This window comes from Aquarana catesbeiana, linkage group LG04 (genome assembly GCF_042186555.1).
Source record: "Aquarana catesbeiana isolate 2022-GZ linkage group LG04, ASM4218655v1, whole genome shotgun sequence".
Classification (NCBI taxonomy): Eukaryota; Metazoa; Chordata; class Amphibia; order Anura; family Ranidae; genus Aquarana; species Aquarana catesbeiana.
This window is the reverse complement of record NC_133327.1, coordinates 117,864,882-117,884,518: the sequence shown is the minus strand read 5'-3', so window position 1 is coordinate 117,884,518 and position 19,637 is coordinate 117,864,882. Positions and strand designations below refer to the sequence as shown.

At 41.3% G+C, this 19,637-nt stretch overlaps 1 protein-coding gene across 5 annotated transcripts in view; it reads right to left on the bottom strand.

Annotated features, from left to right (window-relative positions):
* NCK1 (NCK adaptor protein 1) overlaps positions 1-19,637 on the bottom strand; it is a 165,408-nt gene that overhangs the window by 82,424 nt on the left and 63,347 nt on the right. For 2 of the 5 annotated variants that reach the window (XM_073625494.1, XM_073625490.1), the window contains one exon: positions 4,836-4,889. The exons of 1 other annotated variant lie outside the window; for it this stretch is intronic. The gene's annotated coding sequence lies outside the window, so the exon portion shown is untranslated. The remainder of the gene's footprint in view (positions 1-4,835; positions 4,890-19,637) is intronic. 2 more of the 5 variants (XM_073625493.1, XM_073625489.1) reach the window with 1 other exon arrangement.

Below are 19,637 nucleotides of genomic sequence, written 5' to 3'. Positions count from 1 at the left end.
GGGAGAAGTGGAAAAGCACAGGGAGGTGCAAACACTCAAACCCTGGGCCAAAGGCAAAATATTACAAAGCTTTTGTATACTAAATGTAACTAAAATAATGAAAGTTTATTAACTGGTTGAGTGCATTTAAAAACGGGACAGGAACAGTGGTGGTCTTTCCTGCAAACTCAGACCGTGGAAATATAGGGGCTGATTTACTAAAACTGGAGTGCAAAATCTAGCGCAGTTGTGCATGGTAGCCAATCAGCTTCTAACTTCATCTTATTCTATTAATCTTTGACAAAAAAACTGGAAGCTGATTGGTTTCTAGGCAGAGCTGCACCAGATATTGCACTCTCCAGCTTAGCAAATCAACCCCATAAACTCCACTCCACCATTAAGGACAAGTATATGCAGGGAAAAAAAAAGCGCTGAAAGTAATACATTCCTCAATTTTTAATAGTACAATTAAAATTCATTCACATTGTAGCAGATAAATGTCAGCTTCATAATATAAAGATCCAGTAAGGAAACACTGGTATCACACTCTCCCACAAGATCCCCGGCATCTGCTGATCAACTCCACCCAGCGTGGTGACGTCACAGACCCGCCTACCTGATGCGTTGTGTCCAACAGGACTTTAAGTAATGTATTAAACTATCAGCGCTCTTTTTTCTGCATATATTAAAGTGGAAGTAAACGCTCTAATGTTTATTTTTACCTACAGGTAAGCTTATAATAAAGCTTATCTAAGTAAAGTGAATATCTCCCAAACCTGCACCATTTAGGAGATATTCTAGTGAGCAGCAGCCGGTGAAATCACCAGCGCATGTGCTCCGAAGGAACGGTATATGCCCATGCCGTTCCTTCAGAGCTGTGAGCCACAGCTTCATTGCGGCTTGGCTATTGAAGTGGTCACAAACCCAGAAGGAAGACCGGGTGAAGATGGAAGCCTCTGCAGCAGTGATTGTGCACCGCTGCAGGGCTTTGTTTCAAGGCAAGTCTTTCATAATGTGCTAGTATGCAATGCATACTAGCACATTATACAGTGCTCAGCTTTAATAAGTACACCTCAACAGATTTGTCAGAACATTTTTACTTTACTTTTAGAATCAACATTTTCTATGGGACACTTTGCACACTTATGGGACATTTGCACACACATAAAAGTATTTTTCCTAACAAATTCATTCAAGACCAAGTTGCAAAAATGAATACACCCCAATGAAAGTCTTAGGAGCAAAGCTAAATTTTAGACAACAAAATCTTAATTAACAAGAATTCAACTAGAGGCGAGTCTAATTATTCATTAAACAGGTGTCCAGTAGACAGTTGATAATAAAAATGCGTTACCTAAAGAAAACCCCTTCCCATTTCATGCTGTCAGCAATGGCAACACATAAAAGAGAAATGTCACAAGGCCTGTCAAAGAAAAAAATTTCTTTACACAAGAAAGGTGAAGAAGATCAGCAAAGCTTTACTTATCAGTCAGAATACTATAGCAAAAGTTTTACCAAAAATTTAACAAAGATGGAACTGCAACCGTCTCACAGACGTCCAGGCCATCCACGGAAGTTAACACATGGACAGGAGCATCTTCCGATGAAAAGGGTTGAAGAAAAATCGCTCTGCAAGTTCACTGCAGCTAGCTAAAGTAGAAAGCCAAACTGGGGTGATTGTTTCCCCATGACACAATACGGCGTACACTGCAGAAGAATGGCATGCATGGATGTCATCCACGAAGGAAGTCTCTCCTAAAGCACATGCACAAAAAAAGCCCACCTAGAATTTGCCAGGGCCCATGCTGAAAAGAAGACAACTACTGGGATCCCAAGATGAACGTTTTTTGGAACTGATGGCTTCAAAACTGTATGGTGTCGCAAAGGCGAGGAGTACAAAGAAAAATGCATGGTGCCTACAGTAAAACATGGTGGTGGCAGTGTCCTTCTGTGGGGCTGCATAAGTGCTGCTGGTGCTGGGGAGCTGCATTTCATTGATGGTATCATGAAGTCACAGATGTACTGCTCTATAAGAAAGGTCAGATGTTACCGCCACTCTGTGCCCTTAGTCGTCGTGCACTTTTCCAACATGACAATGATCCAAAACACATATTGAAGGTCACGGTTGCATTTCTGAAGAACAGGGTGAAAGTGATTCAGTGGCCAAGTATTTCTCCTGATCTGAACCCAAACTCCTATGGGGGATTCTGAAGAGACAAATTGAGAATCACTCTATCCAGGATCTAAAAGAGGTCATTTTTGAAGAATGGAAAAAAGGTGGATGTTGCAATAATTTGCCAACTTTTCATTCCATGCCTAGAAGACTTGGTGCTGTCCTTACAAATCATGGAGGTCATACAAAATACTAGATGTGGTAGTTTTTGTTGTGGGGTGTATTCATTTTTGCATCAACTAATTTGAGTAAAACGAAGAATTTGTAATCCAAGTTATATTAACCTTACTTTCGTGTAACAAGCTAAACAAATGTTCTACAAAACTCAGTTTTGTCGAAATTTTGGAAATTGTTCTGGTGTTCATTGAGAGATTGATTAAAATCTTACTTTTCAAAAGGGGTGTACTCATTTAAGCTGAACACTGTACCTTTACCTTGTAGGGAGAGTTTTTTTTCCACGTTTACTTCCTTTAACCCTTTACTAGTGGAGTGGAGTCTATAACTCAACAGTGTGAGTTTGGAGAAAAAATTGCCATCCTGCCTAAAAGCCAAGGCGGAAAAACAGACACCCCGTTTTAAAGCCATACTACACCTCTTTATGTATGGGATCCACCTATTAAAGTGAGGGCACACCTACGGAGCACGTGGTGGATCGTAGTGGTGGTGTGGACACTTAAGAAAGCTTTGATTTTTTTTTTTACTAAAGTTTTCTGAGAAGATTCACATTGGTGGAAGAACTTGGGCAAAACTAATGTTTACACTGAAATTTATTGCACTTTTATTTAGTTGATGCAACAGTGTAATGAGTTTTTCATTAATATGCACACTTAATTTCTTGAATAGGTCACTTTGTATTAAGTATATTCTATGGTGGATTTTTTTTTTTCTTGCACTACATATATGGATAAGATCTGATTATTATTTTATTATTTTTGATATATATTGATTTATAAATTTGTTGGGTCTGGGAAAAGCTCTACACTATTTATCTTTTATATTTTTATTTTGTGTTGGCGATACAACAGGTGTGAGAGCAGTTTTTCTATAGGAGCAGCAGGGGGATTTGCATTGTAAGTGACCACACAATGACCCACAGCATTGGTGTCAATGTCAGAAATAAACAAGTTAACATGTCTTATTAACATTTTCTAAACCCTGCCAGTGCCATTTAAAATGCCCATTCCGCCACCTTTTCCCCTTGCATTGATGGTCAGTGGCATCCCAACATCCTGTATCCACTCTAAATAGTGGGCCACATGTTGGGCACCAGGGCATTAAAGACATGCATGGGTCTGCCTTTATAAATCTGCAGTGAGCCCAGATGCCCGAGAGTTATCATAAAAACTTCCTGCCTGCCGTATAGTAAAATGATGGCCGGGGGTATCCCCACTCGGTCTGGGGCAACATCATATGACGTCGGCCCAGTGTCACCGCTCTGGTTAAAGAGCTGCATAACTGTGATCGCCGCACACCCCCGTAGGCGCCCAGTGATCAGGGTTACGTGGCTCTTAAACCATGTGATCACATGTAAACACAGAAGTGCATTTTTTTGGCTCTTGGCTTTTTTGGCCCATCAGTGCCCTGATTATCAATGTAGCCCCAGCAGCGCCATCTATTAGTGCCCATCAGTGACACCAATCAGTACCCATCAGTGATGCTAGTCAGTGCTGCCTTTCAATGCCCATCAGTGCGGCATATTCATTCCTCCTCAGTGCCACCTCATCAGTGCAGCCTATCGGCACCCATCAGCACACATCAGTGAAGGAGAAAAGTAACTTATTTAAAAAATTTACTGGCAGAAACTAAGAAAATGTTTTCTTTTTTTTTTAAAATGTTGTTTTTTTTTTTCTTTTTTTTTTTTTTTAGCAAAAAAGAAAAAACCCAGCAGTGAATAAATACCACCAAAAAAAGCTATATTTGTGGGAAAGAAATTAAAAAATTTTAATCTGGGTACAGTGCTGCATGACCACGCAATTGACCTAGGCAGGAAGGGGTGAAAGTGCCCAGTATCGAAGTGGTAAAAAAAAATAATCTTCCCAAAACCCACTTTTAGCAATGCAATATTATGAGAGCTGCCATATTACAATTGGCATGTTCAATCAGGGGTAGGCAACCTTTAAGAGGTGGAGATCTACCTGATCAACAAAAAAAATTAAAGATCACTGGGGTGTGTTTTTTTTTTTTGGTTTTTTTTTTTAGAATAAACTAACTAGCAAGGCCTACCTAAATAGTAAAGAAAACTTAGAAAAAATATAATAAAACAAATGTCACAGTAAAAATGTAAACTTCGCCTACCTTAGAAATGGACAGTGTCAGTCAGTAAAGCAGTGAATGGTGTGTGGACAGCATTTATTATCCAGTGGTTATTACAGCACTATCCAAACCAAGGTCTGAGTTGCCATCTAAACCCCACTCTGCATTGGTTAACCCAAGAGTACCTATCTTGGTACTGGACATTACTTTGTGCTGAAGCAACCCTGTGGGCACACAAACCACACTAGAACATACAGGTCGTGGACCTTTTAGTAACACAATGCCTTTGTGTGGCAGCACTGGCAATTCTGCACTGCAAATAGTTACATCTGAAGCAAGAACATAGCAACAATTAACTGTCAGTCACAAATAAGAGGTCTCAGTAGAGAACAATTACAGTGGTTGAAATGTAAAAAAAAAAAAAACCCACAGGTAAATACCTTCGCCACATCAAATCTTCTACTCTTCAGAAATCAAAGACCCACTGTAAACAAAAAACAAAAAAACAATCACAAATCAACATTTGCAAATTACTGCAATAGCTGGAGAACCTATTCTATCCCAAAATCGTGAAAAATCTACAACTCTGAAATTCTATTTAAATCAGTTACGGCAGATACCTGGGAAGGTAAGCATCACTACAGATTCTTCTTGAGACCAAGACAGCTGTATTTTATATAGTGCAAAGCCAGAGGCTATACTTGAGGCCTGAGTGTCATACCCAACCTGAATTACATGTATACAAAGGAGGCTGTTTTTCCTATTAATTTTTCCACATGTATAGGACAGCTGTGGAGATGCAGGTCAAGTATACCTTAGGTCCTAAGTATAAGTCCATTGGTCTGCAGTATTAAAAAAAAAAAAGAAATGTTGCAGGCATTTAAATAACACCATATAATAGACTGCCAAACAGAATTTTTTTTTTTTTTTTTACCTCTGGTCAATACAGAATGTGTGGCATTAGATAACCCTCCTTACTGACCACTTAAAAAACAAGTAAAGTTGTGTTTTTTTTTTTTTTGGCCCATTCATACTTCCCTAGGTGGATGCAGCATTGGTGCAATGCTGCATCTGTCCCCTGCTGCCTCTAACACTGAGAACCGAGCGATCGAACATCACCGATGGCTCAGCTCTCACAGATCCCTGAGAGGAGAGCTGCTGATTGTCAATCAGCAGCTCTCCTCTCTGCTCCTCCATGCTCACTGGAGCACTGAGCTGTGGAGGGGCAGAGCGGCCGTCTCAGTTTCTCAGCGGCTCGCTGAGAGGCTGAGACAGGCAACAGTCCGGGCACACGGCGGACCCAGACTTGGTCGGGATGACGGATGATGTGGTGCCTGGCCTGATTCCAGTGATGTCAGCAGAGAGTGGACTTCAGACCGATCTCTGCTGAAGACGGGTCACAGGAGTGCAAAACTAATTGCACTCCTGTGATGCGTAGGAGAAGCCCAGCCAAACAAGCTCAGGCTGGACTTCTCCTTTAATGTAAAAGGTCACCCGCACAGGCCAACAGGGATTTGCAGAAGCAACCAAGAAAGTGGCTAGTTAAGCTGTGGTAAATTCTCCATAATAAATGGCTTTGGGTTTTAGGAGCCGGGTGTAGTGAAGTACACTTAGCGGTTAATTTACTAAAGGCAAATCCACTGTGCACTAGGAAGTGCAGTCGCTGAAGATCTGAGAGGACATGCAAGGAAAATAAACAGCATTTTTGCTTGCACATTATTGGATGATAGAAATCAGCAGAGCTTCCCCTCAGATCTACAGCGACTGCACTTTTAAGTGCGCTTGCAGTACACAGTGGATTTGCCTTTAATACATCAACCCCTAAGTGTGTTACATGCAATAATGGCACACTTGCACTTTGGGGCCCAATGCATTGAAGAACGAGGAAACATTTAGTTTAGGTTTGCTTTTACAAGGAACTCCTATGGACCAATATGTAAAAGCATCAGAAGCCCAGGAAATTTTCAGCTCCTGGGCATCATGCTAGAACACACCTTAAACTGATTTCTAGGTTTACTTTCACTTTAAATACTTTGTTTGGGTCAAGCTGGCTCAAACAAGCCATTTCCTTCACTAACGTGTGTGTGCCCACTGGGCATGCTGTATAACCTATATGTAGTCTCATAAATAAGGTATACATAAGTATACAACACTGTTCTGGGTGCGAGACGAGATCTTCCCATTTTACACCCGGAAAATAGCATCCGTCTAAACAGTGCTCAGCCATTCATAGGCAGCTTGGTATTCTATCAATGTTGATACAAAGCTTCCTCTGATTGACCGAGTTGGAGATCATGATGTCATCAGCCAGCCCTCTGACTCTGCCAATCTAAGGAAGCTTTGTATTTATTAATAGAATACAAAGCTGCCTATGAATGGCTGAGTTCTGCTCAGACCAATGCCATTTTGTTTGAGTTGTGAGACAGGAAGGTCTCGCTTCACACCCGGAACACAGCACGTGTATACTGTATGTAGCTGAGGCTACATACAGTTTACACAGCATGCCTAGTGGGCACACGTTAGTGAAGGAAATAGTTAGTTTTGGCCAGCTTGGCCCAAGTGAACCATTTAAATTGAACGTAAACCTGGAAATCGGCTTTAAGGCCTATGTTTAATTAAAAATAAATAATAAATATTCAGAAATGCCAGTACACTACAGCTACCTTGCGGTTAAAGGGTGGGCATAGTCGGGTACTCTTGATGACTACCTGTGAGTAACACTAACCCCCTGCTGCACCCGCGGATTACAGTGTCAGGGGTTGGGATGCATCAGAGGAGAAAGGTAAGCAATGTTCCTTGTGTTTTTTTTTTTTTTTCTATCTATTTTTTAAAGGAAACCTAGGCTTTAACCTGCAACGAGACCTGTAGCAGCTGCTCAGAACAGGTGTCCTTTGAAAACAGCACTGGGACAAATGACTGCTATCCCAACATGGAAATGTAAAAGTCGCTCTGGTCCATAAGAGGATAGACCAGTGTGGGAGGAAAAAGTGGTTAATTTCTGAAATGTACTAGTAATAGGGTAAAAGAAAATAACATTTGGACATATTTGAGGTCACCTGTCTTCAGCATGACATAGCCGAGTTAGTCTGAAGCTGGAAAACAAGTTCTCGAACCACGATTCAACAAGACTGTCTTGAGTTTGTCATTTAGCCCAGTCTAGTGCAAAGGTGGGAACAGAAAAAAATTCCAAGGTGTCAAGTAAGTCAAAGTACAAAATCGCTTTTTTGCCAATGCAAGGAAAGTTGGCAAAATCAATTTTTAACTTCAGCATCCTGTTTTTCAGTTTCCCAGGAGTACTCTACATATCTTCTATTACCTTAATGTGTTAATACTACAAGCATTTTACAATAACTTAGACATTATTTTCACACTTGTACGTGATTTGAGTTGTATTAGGGCCAAGCCATTTATTGAAATGTAAAATATAACTAAGACTTGGTTCATATCATACAGTGGGGCAAAAAAAGTATTTTGTCAGCCACCGATTGTGCAAGTTCTCCCACTTAAAAAGGTGACAGAGGCCTGTAATTGTCATCATAGGTATACCTCAACTATGAGAGGCAAAATGTGGAAACAAATCCAGACAATCACATTGTCTGATTTTTGAAAGAATTTATTTGCAAATTATGGTGGAAAATAAGTATTTGGTCACCTACAAACAAGCAAGATTTCTGGCTCTCACAGACCTGTATCTTCTTCTTTAAGAGGCTCCTCTGTCCTCCACTCATTACCTGTATTAATGGCACCTGTTTGAACTTGTTATCAGTATAAAAGACACCTGTCCACAACCTCAAACAGTCACACTTCAAACTCCACTATGGTGAAGACCAAAGAGCTGCCAAAGGACACCAGAAACAAAATTGTAGACCTGTACCAGGCTGGGAAGACTGAATCTGCAATAGGCAAGCAGCTTGGTGTAAAGAAATCAACTGTGGGAGCAATAATTAGAAAATGGAAGACATACAAGAACACTGATAACCTCCCTCGATCTGGGGCTCCACGCAAGATCTCATCCCGTGGGGTCAAAATGATCACAAGAAACACCCAATACGAGGACAATATGCGACCGGTCTAAACTATGTGGCATGTTCACCAATGCCAGGAGCCTGGCGGACAAGATGGGTGAACTAGAGATACTGTTGTACAAGGAGGATTTGGATTTTGTGGGAATTTCAGAGACCTGGTTCAACAGCTCTCATGATTGGCTGGCAAACATTCAAGGGTATACCCTATACCGCAAGGATAGAGAGGGTAAAAAAGGGGGAGGGGTATGCCTATATATCAAGAATAATGTACAAGTGAATGTGAGAGATGACATCACTGAGGGGGCTAGGGAGGAGGTGGAATCTTTATGGGTAGAGCTCCAAAGGGATGAAGCTAAGGGGAAAATAATACTGGGAGTATGCTATAGGCCCCCTAACCTGAGGGAGGAAGTGGAGACGGATCTCCTATCACAAATTGGATTAGCAGCAAGGATGGGAAGTGTTATCATAATGGGGGATTTTAATTATCCAGACATAGACTGGGCGGAGGGAACCGCGCATTCATTTAAGGCTCGCCAGTTCCTTAATGTCTTGCAGGACAATTTTATGGGTCAGATGGTAGACGCACCAACTAGAAATAAAACATTACTAGATCTACTGATTACCAACAATACAGACCTGATAACAGATGTGGAAATACGGGGCAATTTAGGTAACAGCGATCACAGGTCAATTAGTTTCAGTATAAATCACACAAATAGGAGACATGAAGGGAACACAAAGACACTGAATTTCAAAAGAGCCAACTTCCCTAAACTACAAACCTTGCTAAAAGGCATAAATTGGGATAAAATATTAGGAACAAAGAATACAGAGGAGAGATGGGTTTGCTTTAAGAGCATATTAAATAAGGGCATTAGCCAATGTATCCCATTGGGTAATAAATTTAAAAGAGCGAACAAACATCCTGGATGGCTTAACTCCAATGTAAAAATGCATATAAAAGCAAAGGAGAAGGCCTTCAAAAAATACAAGGTTGAGGGATCATCCACAGCATTCAGAATTTATAAAGAATGCAATAAGAAATGTAAGGGTGCAATTAGGATGGCTAAGATAGAACATGAAAGACACATAGCGGAGGAGAGCAAAAAAAATCCCAAGAAATTCTTTAAGTATGTAAACAGTAAAAAAGGGAGGACAGACCATATTGGCCCCATAAAGAATGAGGAAGGACAGCTGGTTACAAAGGATGGGGAGATGGCAGAGGTATTGAATTTATTCTTCTCCTCAGTATTCACGAGTGAATCGGGGGGCTTCAGTAACCAAAACTGCAGTGTTTATCCTCATGACACAACACAGGAAGCACCTACATGGTTAACAGAGGACGGAATTAAAATTAGACTTGAGAAACTTAACATTAATAAATCACCGGGACCAGATGGCTTGCATCCGAGGGTACTTAGGGAACTCAGTCAGGTGATTGCCAGACCGTTGTTCCTAATTTTTACAGACAGTCTATTGACTGGAATGGTGCCAGCTGATTGGAGAAAAGCCAATGTAGCACCAATATTTAAAAAGGGCCCAAAAAACATCCCTGGGAATTACAGACCAGTTAGCCTAACATCAATAGTATGTAAACTCTTGGAGGGGATGATAAGGGACTATATACAAGATTTTAGTAATAAGAATGATATCATTAGCAGTAATCAGCATGGATTCATGAAGAATCGTTCTTGCCAAACCAATCTATTAACCTTCTATGAGGAGGTGAGTTGCCATCTGGATAAAGGAAGGCCCGTAGACGTGGTGTATCTGGATTTTGCAAAAGCATTTGACACAGTTCCCCATAAACGTTTACTGTACAAAATAAGGTGCGTTGGCATGGACCATAGGGTGAGTACATGGATTGAAAACTGGCTACAAGGGCGTGTTCAGAGGGTGGTGATAAATGGGGAGTACTCAGAATGGTCAGGGGTGGGTAGTGGGGTCCCCCAGGGTTCTGTGCTGGGACCAATCCTATTTAATTTGTTCATAAATGACCTGGAGGATGGGATAAACAGTTCCATCTCTGTATTTGCAGACGATACTAAGCTAAGCAGGGCAATAACTTCTCCGCAGGATGTGGAAATCTTGCAAAAAGACCTGAACAAACTAATGGGGTGGGCGACTACATGGCAAATGAGGTTCAATGTAGAAAAATGTAAAATAATGCATTTGGGTGTCAAAAATATGAATGCAATCTATACACTGGGGGGAGAACCTCTGGGGGAATCTAGGATGGAAAAGGACTTGGGGGTCCTAGTGGATGATAGGCTCAGCAACGGCATGCAATGCCAAGCTGCTGCTAATAAAGCAAACAGAATATTGGCATGCATTAAAAGGGGGATCAACTGCAGAGATAAAACGGTAATTCTCCCGCTCTACAAGACTCTGGTCCGCCCGCACCTGGAGTATGCTGTCCAGTTCTGGGCACCAGTCCTCAGGAGGGACGTACTGGAAATGGAGCGAGTACAAAGAAGGGCAACAAAGCTAATAAAGGGTCTGGAGGATCTTAGTTATGAGGAAAGGTTGCGAGCACTGAACTTATTCTCTCTGGAGAAGAGACGCTTGAGAGGGGATATGATTTCAATTTACAAATACTGTACTGGTGACCCCACAATAGGGATAAAACTTTTTCGCAGAAGAGAGTTTAATAAGACTCGTGGCCACTCATTGCAATTAGAGGAAAAGAGGTTTAACCTTAAACTACGCAGAGGGTTCTTTACTGTAAGAGCGGCAAGGATGTGGAATTCCCTTCCACAGGCGGTGGTCTCAGCGGGGAGCATTGATAGCTTCAAGAAACTATTAGATAATCACCTGAATGACCGCAATATACAGGGATATGTAATGTAATACTGACACATAATCACACACATAGGTTGGACTTGATGGACTTGTGTCTTTTTTCAACCTCACCTACTATGTAACTATGTAACTATGTAACAGTGAGCAAAAATCCCAGAACCACACGGGGGGACCTAGTGAATGACCTGCAGAGAGCTGGGACCAACGTAACAAAGGCTACCATCAGTACCACACTACGCTGCCAGGGCCTCAGATCCTGCAGTGCCAGACGTGTCCCCCTGCTTAAGCCAGTACATGTCCAGGCCCGTCTGAGGTTTGCTAGAGAGCATTTGGATGAACCAGAAGAGGATTGGGAGAATGTCATATGGTTAGATGAAACCAAAGTAGAACTGTTTGGTAGAAACACAACTCGTTGTGTTTGGAGGAGAGAGAATGCTGAGTTGCAACCAAAGAACACCATACCTACTGTGAAGCATGGGGGTGGCAAAAAATCATGTTTTGGGGCTGTTTCTCTGCAAAGGGAACAGGATGACTGATCCGTGTACATGAAAGAATGAATGGGGCCATGTATCATGAGAACTTGAGTGCAAACCTCCTCCTATCAGCAAGGGCATTGAAGATGAAACGTGGCTGGGTCTTTCAGCATGACAATGATCCCAAACACTCCGCCCGGGCAATGAAGGAGTGGCTTCGTAAGAAGCATTTCAAGGTCCTGGAGTGGCCTAGCCAGTCTCCAGATCTCAACCCCATAGAAAACCTTTGGAGGGAATTGAAAGTCTGTGTTGCCCAGCGACAGCCCCAAAACATCACTGCTCTAGAGGAGATCTCCATGGAGGAATGGGCCAACATACCAGCAACAGTGTGTGACAACCTTGTGAAGACTTACAGTAAAAGTTTGACCTCTGTCATTGCTAACAAAGGATATATAACAAAGTATTGAGATGAACTTTTGATATTGACCAAATATTTATTTTCCACCATAATTTGCAAATAAAAATTCTTTCAAAAATTGGACAATGTGATTGTCTGGATTTGTTTCCACATTTTGTCTCTCATAGTTGAGGTATACCTATGATCACAATTACAGGCCTCACTCATCTTTTTAAGTGGGAGAACTTGCACAATTGGTGGCTGACTAAATACTTTTTTGCCCCACTGTATATTGCACAGGAACACACAAGTGCGTTCCTGTGAGATTTATATACAATCCAGGCGCAGTGCGATTCCAGCGCCAAAAGTAGTGCATGCACTACTTTAAAAAACGCACAGCAAAAGCATAGAATGGTACTACTGTACCTTGCAATCCTTTTGCACTATGCTTGCGACCTGCTTCTGGGGTGTCATGACACCTGCTACAGATCTCAAGTGCAGTGAAATCGGCCGGGGAAACGTGCACAGAACGCATACCAGCACGTTATGCTGTGGTTTACTACCGCTTTAACCATCACTGAAAGCGAAAGAATGAAAGTCTCAAATCTGGAGTTGCCATCTGTACAGGGGAAATCTTCCAATAGGGACAGCTGGTTTGGTGACCCTAGTGACAACCAAATGTTTTCCCTCATATTGGAGGGATTTCCCTCTCACTTCCTGTTTTGCCTATTGGACTGCAAGTGATTGAAAAAGTCCCCAATAGGACAAAAATAAAAACCAGCAAGAGGTTAGAAAACTCTTCCTCACTCCCTACTATAAGCTACAAAAAAACTGCACACATTCAACTACTAAACATAAATGGAGCTCAGGCAAAAGAAAAAAAAGACAAATTAAGCAGAAGGCCTTGTAAATAGCTGTGGTTAAGGGCAGTAATAACAGATGGTTGAGCTTCACTTTTCCAACCACCCCCCAACCCCTCAGCCACAAAGACCATAAGGGGGTATACACATGCCCTAGCCACAACACTGTGCATTGCGGTGTGGCAAAACACTACCCCCCCCTCCCCACAGTACCACTTGCCAAGCACAACCTATTCAAGTGAATGTGGCCATGCCACATCCGCATGTGGTTGCGGTGCAGTGGTGTGGACTTTTAGGGGTAAAACATGCGATGAAGAGGCAACATAAATGCTTCCTCATTACCTGTAAAATGCTTTGTGAAAAGCAAGGTCGCTCATTAGAGATCTTACCAACATGCTGGTTGTACCCAAGTCAATTGATGGATAGACTTCAGTACAATCAGCCTGCTCGTACATGGTTCAAATCTTGGCTGGTCCCCGCAGTGTAGCAGCACAAGGTGGAAACCTCCCTTTCCCCCTCCCCACGCCAGACCTTCTAAGAGTACAAGCAAAAAAAGCACCACTTAAAAAAAAAAAAAAAAAAGCCTCCTCCTGCAGCCTCCTGAAGAAGCTCCCCCACAAAACAGAGGAATCATCATTCATCTATTGCAGTGTCATCAGGGGGATGGCTGCAAAAACCAGAAGGGACAGCTGGAAAAATACACAAATATTGTGGTGCTGGACAATGCAGAATTCATAGGGTTTACCAGTATGCTTTTCCTGGATAAAAGAAAGTAGCATATTTTGGGTTAATTTAATAGAAATGGGCAAAGCTCCTCTTTAACAGAGGCCAGAAGTTACAAAAGTGAGCACTTATGCCCAAATAGTCCTGAATAAAAAAATTGGAGCAACCATATCATAGGCTAATGAGCTCTGACTTTTTGCTAAAGGCTGCTAATGTTCACAATGCAAGAAGTGCTGGTTATGGCAGTACCTTGCCTTTTTTAAATTTTTTTTTACTTTATTGAAATGTAACAGTGTGATATTGCATTCTTTCCTACTCACCACAGCTACACTGCTCTGATGTAGAAGCACAGACAGAATAGGACTGCTGATGTGCGAGACAGAAAAATGCAGATGTTTCAAATTTCCGTATCGCAGCTCACCCAGAAGCTGCATTTAAAGCGGAGTTCCATCCAAAAGGGGAACTTCCGCTCATATGTTTCCTCCCCCCTCCAATGCCACAATTGGCACCTTTCGGGGGGGAGAGGATACCGGTCTTTGACTTCCCGGGAGCCACAGCCTGTCGCCGGGCCAGTAGGAGAGAGGAGCAGAGCCTCACGCATGCACAGTAGGGTTCCCAGCGTGAAGCTGCAACGCTACACTGCCGGGTTCCCTTACCCACAATGGAGGCGGCATGCACCCGACAGCTAATGGAAACATCAGCTGCAGTGCCGACATCGCTGGACTCCAGGACAGGCAAGTTTCCTATTATTAAAAGTCAGCAGCTGCAGTATATGTAGCTGCTGGCTTTTAATTTTTGCAGCGGTGGGCGGAACTCCGCTTTAAGTGTGATTAGGGCTCATTAAAAATATCATCCTGTGTACCCCATGTGGAGATCAGCATTTTTATAGTAAAGAAAGCTGCCAATCTCTGCATGAATGAGCCCTAAAATATAAAGCTGGCCAAGCATAATGCAATTTGATACAAAACCCCTTTATCACCTTGATCAGTGGTCTCCAAACTGCGGCCCACAGGCCAGATGTGGCCCTTTACTTACCTTTATCTGGCCCATGGGGCACTATTCCTCCCACTGACACCAGAGACAAGGAACTAGTTCACCCACTGACACCAATTAAGTTGTACTATTCCTCCCACTGACACCAATGAGGTAATTTTTTATTTTTTTTTTACTTCCACTGACCACCAAGCCTATGGAATGGTTTACTCCCACCGATGCCAGGGCATTTTCTACTCATAGTGGTTATAGTCCGGCCCCCCCTAATATTTGAAGGGCAGTGATTGGCCCTTTTGTTTCGAACGTTTAGAGACCCTGCTCTAGATGTACCACAGTAAAGACTTTTTAGAACAGAAGGTATTCACGTGTCTCATATCATCACATATACTAGCACACTATGGCTAACCATTCTGGGGGGGCCCATTATTAGGGAAAAATATAAGTTGTTTTTTAATTCCATAACTCGACTCTTCCTAAAAAAAAAAAAAAAAAAATCCCTCTGGGTGAGGAATGTACATTGCAGGATTTTAGCAAACATTGTTGCAGAGTCCTACCGGTTTCTGCTCTGAACAAAAAACTGTTGTCTGAATGTGAATGGTAGAGCTATACGATTGTGGCTAAATTAAGAATCACAATTTTTTTGCTTAGAATAAAGATCACGATTCTCTCATGATTCTGGCTGCGTAACATCATCTTTCATATTGTAAAAAAAAAAAAAAAAAAAAAAAGGGCTAACTTTTACTGTTTTTTTTTTTTTTTTATTTTTTATTAATTAAAGTGTATTTTTTCCCAAAAAATTGCGTTTGAAAGACTGCTGCGCAAATAGAGTGGGACATAAAATATTGCAACAGTCACCATTTTATTCCCTAGGGTCTCTGCTAAAAAAATTATATATAATGTTTGGGGGTTCCAAGTAATTTTCTAGCAAGAAATACTGATTTTAATTTTGTAAGAAACAAATGTCAGAAAAAGGTTTAGTCTTTAAGTGGTTAAACTTCCCTCATATACACACAGAAGTTCATCCATTTGATGTAAGAATGAAAAGTTACAATGTTTATAGTGATCTACAATGTTTTGCCTGTTTTTTTTTTTTTCTTTTGACAGCTGAGTGAGCAGAGAATTCTCTACACTTGTTACATGAATGATAGAGATCGTGAGGGAGGGGTTGAACGATTTTTTTTTTAACGATTAATCGTGCAGCTCTATTGAATGGGAGTGACTTTTTCATTATCAATCAGCTGATGCACTTGCAGTGTTCTAAACGAGGAAAATGGCATGGTCTGCATCCCTTTAGAAATGATTAACCCTTTGGGAGTACCTCAGCAAAAATGAAATTTTTGTTGCAGAGGATGCCTTAAACCAACTTAGTGTAGACTTCTAGGAAAATCAGTAAGCCAATCACACAAGGAGGAAATTACATTTCTGGGGGTAGCCATATTGCATTGAATTTTACAGAAAATTACAGAACTACACGTTGAAAGGCAAAAGGTATTTTTTTAATAACATTCAATCACAAATGCTTGTAAAAAAAAAACATGATTTTTGTAGCAATTGCATATACTATATTATTTTCGATTTGCTATTTTTCCCCTCTAAAATGGAGTTACCCTTTAAATCATGTTTTGATATGTCTGTACTTAAACTACAGTTTGAACTTCACAGTTGTTATATCATAACAGTGTAAAATATGTTTAAACCACAGGAACTCCCACTCTGAACCCGCAAGCAGCGTCTATGACACAGGTGCAAATTTGAACACAGACTGGTTTCACAAATGCCTTATCATGCACCTGCATTTCACAGCTAGAATGGCTCATATAAAACAGAAAGAGGAAAAAATTTGAACAGACATTAATGACACTTCCTTTATAATTTTATCTCAGTGCTCCAAGCCAGCAGGGAGAGCACCAGGGATTACATCAACTGAATTTCTGGTTAGGAGAACAGGAAATACCTTGTGTTACTGCTAAATAACCGTACAGTCACTGTTCCAGAAGCAATTACATCATCATTAGCGGCTATGTGTAACTTGGCTAAAACAAATGTCTAAATAATTTGGAGGAGTTTTAAAAATTCAAAACAAAAAAAAAATAAAAAAGGAAGGTTGTTTAAAAGCCACAAATATCATTTAGAACGTATTTGGATCTAATTTCTAGAAACAATCGTTTGCATCTAAAGAAGTTACTTAACCACTTCAGCCCCGGAAGATTTTACCCCCTTAATGACAACAGCAGCATTTTTTGCGATTCGGCACTGCGACGCTTTATCTGACAATTGCGCGGTCGTGCGACGCTGTACCCAAACAAAATTGACGTCCTTTTTTTCCCCACAAATAGAGCTTTCTTTTGGTGGTGTTTTATAGTTTTTTTTTTTTGTTTTTATATATATAATATTTTTTACTTTGCGCAATAATAAATATCACCAAAAAAAAATATATATATATATAAAAAAAACTCAGTTTAGGCCGATATGTATTCTACATATTTTTTGAAAAAAAAAAATTTGCAAAAAGTGTATATTGTTTGTTTTGCGCAAAAGTTATAGTGTCTACAAAATAGGGGATAGATTTAAGGCATTTTTATTATCAATTTTTTTTTTTTTTTTATTAGTAATGGAGGTGATCTGTGATTTTTATTGGGACAGCGACACTGCGGCGGACAGATCGGACACTTTTGACACTATTTTGGGACCACTGACATTTATACAGTGATCAGAGCTAAAATTAGCCACTGATTACTGTGTAAATGTCACTGGCAGGGAAGGGGTTAAACACTAGGAGGCGATCAAGAGGTTAAAATGTGTTCCCTCACATGTTCTAACTGTAGGGGGGGTGGGCTACCTAGGACATGGACACTAGGCAGAACAGTGAAATGCCTTGCCTTGAATGGGCATTTCCCCATTCTGCCTCTCCACGTCGCGATCGCGGGCCACCGGTGGACATGGAGTCCGTGGGACCCACGGGCGCACGCTAGCCCAGGATTTACGAAGGGACTTACGGGTACGCCTTTTTGCGCACCCATGCCATTCTGCCGACGTGCAGCGGTTAAAGTGTAAGTAAGCCCCCTATTGTTTTCAGCCAAGGAAGCTGCCATCTTTGCCTCTGTTTAATCTGCAACTGCCATGATGCTGCACAAGTGATCAGTTATGATACCAGCCAAAAATGAAATAAATGAAACTGTTTTATGGATGGGTTTACTTCCGCTTTAAACTTCACCTCTTAAAAAGGGAAAAAAATGTTTTTTTAGGGGGTATGTAGTTTTGGTAGGTATCCGCTCCCACTTCTGGTCAGCTTGCCTCGGCAATTTCACCTGAAGTTCAACACACTCCTCCCTGCCCACAACCTTCTGAAACACATCACAGGTCCCAGAAGGCTGTGGACCAATTGCACAGCTCAGCTCACACATGCGCAGTGGGAAGCCACAAGGAGTCATAGCTGGGTTCCCACACTAAACATGCCGGGGACCTGAGGACTGGGGAAGAAGCCCCGGGGGAGGATGGAGCAGGATCCTTGGACAGGTAAAGTGTCCTTTGTTTAAAAGTCAGCAGCCACAGTATTTAAGCAGGAAAATAAGATGTCTTCATCTCCTTGAAAGGTATGGATGCACAAATATATCAGCCACCGAAAAATATAGGGCAAAAATAGGGTCATCAGCGTTTTGCCGATAGGAAAAAAAAAAAGGTGCCGATAATGGCCGCCGATAATTGCGCGCCATTTTGCCTCGATTTTACTACGTTTACAGAGTGTTTTTCACTGATCATGTGACTCAAAAACTGCATCAAACATGCAACACGGGTGCGTTTATGTGTTTTCAATGCGGAGGTGCGCAGGAGGTATGCACTAAAAATGTAGCAAGCGTGCATTTTTCCTGTGATTTTCTTTTTTTTTAATGAAAAAAGCACTTCAAAAACTGCTCAGTGTGAAAGCAGCCTATCAGCTGAAAAGGTGCCGATAATGGTCAAAAATAAATTCATATTCATTTAAAGGGTTACTAAACTCTTGTGTATTTTTTTTTTAAATAACAAACATGTCATTCATACCTCCACTGTGCAGTTTGTTTTGCACAGAGTGGCCCCAATTCCTCCTTCCTCTTCTGAGGTCCCTCAGCTGCGCTAGTAGCTCCTCCTCGCATCGAGTGCCCCTTGTAGCGCTCTCCTATGGGACACCTGTGCGGGCGTGCTCCCGAGTCCTGCTTCCGTGTCTATTGGCACGGAAAGCAGGACTCGGCCCCGCCCCCCCAGCGCCGGCGTCATTGGATTTGATTGAAAGCAGCGGGAGCCAATGGCTGCACTGCTATCAATCTATCCAATCAGAACACTAGACACCAGCTAGAGCTGGTGTGCTCGTCCCCGGGGAGAACCGGGTTCAGGTAAGTATAACGGGGGGTCTGCAGCACTACAGAAAGTTTTTCACCTTAATGCATAGAATGCATTAAGGTGAAAAACCACAAGGTTTTACAACCCCTTTAAATTCACGATATTCATTTAGAAAATGAAAAATCAAATGTAATACAAATATTTATATATACGGTGTGTGTATATATATATATTATATATATATATATATATATATATATATATATATATATATACACACACACACACACACACAGTGGGAACGGAAAGTATTCAGACCCCCTTTAATTTTTCACTCTTTGCTATATTGCAGCCATTTGCTAAAATCATTTAAGTTCATTTTTTCCTCATTAATGTACACACAGCACCCCATATAGACAGAAAAACACAGAATTGTTGATATTTTTGCAGATTTATTAAAAAAGAAAAACTGAAATATCACATGGTCCTAAGTATTCAGACCCTTTGCTGTGACACTCATATATTTAACTCAGGTGCTGTCCATTTCTTCTGATCATCCTTTAGCTGGTTCTACACTTTCATTTGAGTCCAGCTGTGTTTGATTATACTGATTGGACTTGATTAGGAAAGCCACACACCTGTCTA